This window comes from Papilio polytes, unplaced genomic scaffold (assembly GCF_000836215.1).
Source record: "Papilio polytes unplaced genomic scaffold, Ppol_1.0 DF824180.1, whole genome shotgun sequence".
In the NCBI taxonomy this organism is placed as follows: Eukaryota; Metazoa; Arthropoda; class Insecta; order Lepidoptera; family Papilionidae; genus Papilio; species Papilio polytes.
The window spans coordinates 2,521,861-2,525,168 of NW_013525024.1; the positions used below are offsets into that span (position 1 = coordinate 2,521,861).

Genomic DNA, 3,308 nt, shown 5'->3' on the forward strand with positions numbered 1-3,308 from the left:
GCCGCCGGCCCGCACAGCCATGTGGCGGCCAGCACTAGTCTACACAGCGGTTGCTAGTCAATAAATGCTACTATCACCGTTTTATCTCTTTTATTTCCTTCCACAACAGTCCTTCAATTAAAGTGAAAAACAGCGATAGTAAATTCTGTGAACTACAGATCTTGTCTCACATGTTGCAGAATAATATATTCTTGAACTGACTTTTGCCTTCATTCCTTTTTCCCAAACAAAGTTACCTCATCAGTTGGGGAAGTCATTTTTGTCCACTTTCGAAATCCCTTTGCTAGTTTCATGCCATCATTTCCTTGGTAAAACGATCAGTTATTTTAAGACCAATAACTAGTGTAAATTATTATCGCGATCTTTTGACATTTCACGTTTGGCCGCGGTTTTTATATTTTAAACCCTGGAAATGTTGAAAATTCACAATTTTTTATACCATAAGTTGACAAACGATTGACCAGGGCCGGGACCAAAGAGAACTATAACATATAGAACTAATTTCATTCAACATTCAATCGGGACCAGGGTAGTTCAATAGATGTAGTTGCAACTCTCACCTATGTCAAATGTCTCCATACATTTTTTTGTTATTATTGTTGAGTCTTATTTGTTTGTTATTGTTTTGATTTGTGTGAGTATCTCACGGACCTTCCCCCACTGCGCCGATTGTTGTTGAAGAAATTACAATACAGAATATGAGGGAAGGGCACTGCATTGTAGATAGCTTTGAACCACAAAAAAAAATTGGAACATCCAATACATGTCCAACTATAGTCATTCATTTGTTAGAGGAAAGGGAAGAAATAATAAAAACAGTACAGTTTGTGTCCAAACGATTTTATTTCTTTGGTTATATCCTAAGAAGTTGTAACGATGAGAAGCTCCGTCGCTCCTAGTGTAATAACTTAAATTTATCTTTACATATATTAGTCCCTTCTGTCACCAGTCGAGAAGAAAACTATATTTATATCACATAAGGTACAGACAATTTTAAATATACATATCTTAACTTACAAAACGAAGATAAAATGTAAAAATGGCAAAGGAAGATTTAAACACAATTAAAAATATAACATTTCTTCTAATACTATACTAAAAGTTCATTAAGCGTGTTAGTAAGCTATAAAAAAATATACTGACATCTAAAACGGCTCGGCTTTTACATCATGTCACTGGTAAATCGTGTACATCGCCCGTTTATAATTGACTAGGTTTGGACGTTTATAGTAGAACAAATTCATTCAAAAAGTGAAGACACTTCGTAAAAACTCTTCGTTTACGATACGATTCGAGCACCATTATAACAAATAACTTGTATTAGATATGAAATAAATTCTTACCTCTCCGTTTTACCTAGGTAAACTAGAAACGGGCGGCATTCATGATAGTTCAGTGACATTTATTCAATGTTCCGTTTATAATTCGAGGATTCTTTTATCCTTATTGACATTTCTTGTAGAATTTTAATATGAAATTTAGGTTACTTGTCCTTTTTATGTTTCTCATTGAGTTAGTAATTCAAAATATTTACAAAAACGACAAGCAAATTCAATATACAATTAACGAAATATGTACATAAAAACATAGACAAATTGAGAACCTCCTCCTTATTGAAGTCGATTAAAAAAAGAATAAACAAGGTGAAAAATTAGAAACTTACGAGCAAGTGTACGAGTACATAATTTGTGATGTTTTTTAATGGAAAATTCAATTGACTTTTTCCCATAGCTAAGGAAATAAATGGAAGAAAGAGTTTTATTAGAAAGTCCAAAATATAAAATTGTCGTGCATACATTTTGGGCTAGGCTGACCAGAATATATTATGCAAAGACAACATTAATAATAGTTTTGAAAGTAGTTTTTGGAGTTTACAAGTACAGTGACCTTCTTTTTAGGTGGTCGAGTTACAATAATTGGTTCGTATTTTAAAAATACCCATTTTCATGAATTACCGACCATGATGCTGTTAAGATTTTGTTATACAATATAATTGGTTTCGTCAATTTAATTTGAATGTATCTAGTGTGTTCAATATAATAAAGTTTGTCAAATCACACTTGTAATTTTTATATACAAAAATATTTACGTGTACATTACAATTATCGAGCAAAACAAAATCTTTCAAAACTACAAGTATGCAATGCTTTGTAAGTCGACACACAAGTGAACAAACCTTACTCAAGAATTTTTTCACGAGTTTTGATTCTGATTCACTTCATTCATAAACAATCGTTGTTATGTAAAATTGTCTAATTTATATTTCACTATACTTATCAGCTGCATACTCATGTATAAGAGTTTAACAAATTATTTGTCAAAGTGAAATTCGCGTCAATATTTAACGTCAGATTAAACTAATGCCTTAAACATTACAATGATTGTGGGTGCAAAATGAGAATGGACAAAATTATAATATACCATCTTAATAATATTCTCAAATAAAATCTTTCTAACACAAATAATTTTAACCGAGCCTTATCACGATTGAAAAACAAAATCTAGAGTTAATATTGCACAACACTTTAATCCAATTGTAAATGATTTTACCTCAGTTCGATCCTCGTAGTGTTTGCAATGGCCGCCACGAATGTCGCGGTTCTGTTTGGACGTTTCAAGATGGCGTCGCGTCGCGTGACGTCACACGTTCGGATACACGTCGCGTGCGGTCACACTCATAATATCATGTGCTGCGGCGCCGCGTCCGCCGGTGTTACCGGTAACGCTGCTACACCTACAAACAAAACCATTATTTATACTAAACATATTGCTACGTGTGTCCTGAAAATTCTCATTTAAATACTAAACAATATATAGTTCAATGTTAATTATGAATCAATACTATTTCCTTTGTTTTTGAACAGACACTGTATAGAAGATTAAAAGAAATCAGCATAGACTAGACAAGAACAAAGAATAGAATAGTTTTTTGCCAATAGCAACAATATAAAACTGACCAATTTCCCCTCGTGTGTCACTGTTGATGGATGCGTTCTGTCGCTGCGCCCTGCGCGCACGTCGCGAGCCCCGCGGCCGTCGCTCCGCGCGCGCCACCAGCGGCTGTCTCTCCTCCGCCTCCGCCTCCGCCACCGCACTAGCCACACGCATCACATGTTACACTTCTGTCCACCTTATAGCTTACTACCACTTCTAATTAAATTTAAATTATATTGTTATTTGATGACTTACTTTTCTCCATTATTTGTTTGTTCAGTTTCTTCTGAACGCTGAGCTCTCTGAAATTGAAACAAGAATTTCAGTCAGATATTTATCTGGGGACGAAACTGTAGTAGTTTTCTCTACTTGTC

General features: G+C 34.5%; 1 long non-coding RNA gene across 1 annotated transcript; it reads right to left on the reverse strand.

The window, feature by feature from the left end:
* Positions 1-824: 824 nt before the first annotated feature.
* On the reverse strand, positions 825-3,293 carry LOC106111146. Its single transcript, XR_001226141.1, has 3 exons — positions 3,190-3,293; positions 2,958-3,094; positions 825-2,734 (listed from the first exon to the last, which is right to left on the reverse strand). It is a non-coding gene; the product is annotated as an uncharacterized LOC106111146 (long non-coding RNA).
* Between the last annotated feature and the right edge of the window lie 15 nt (positions 3,294-3,308).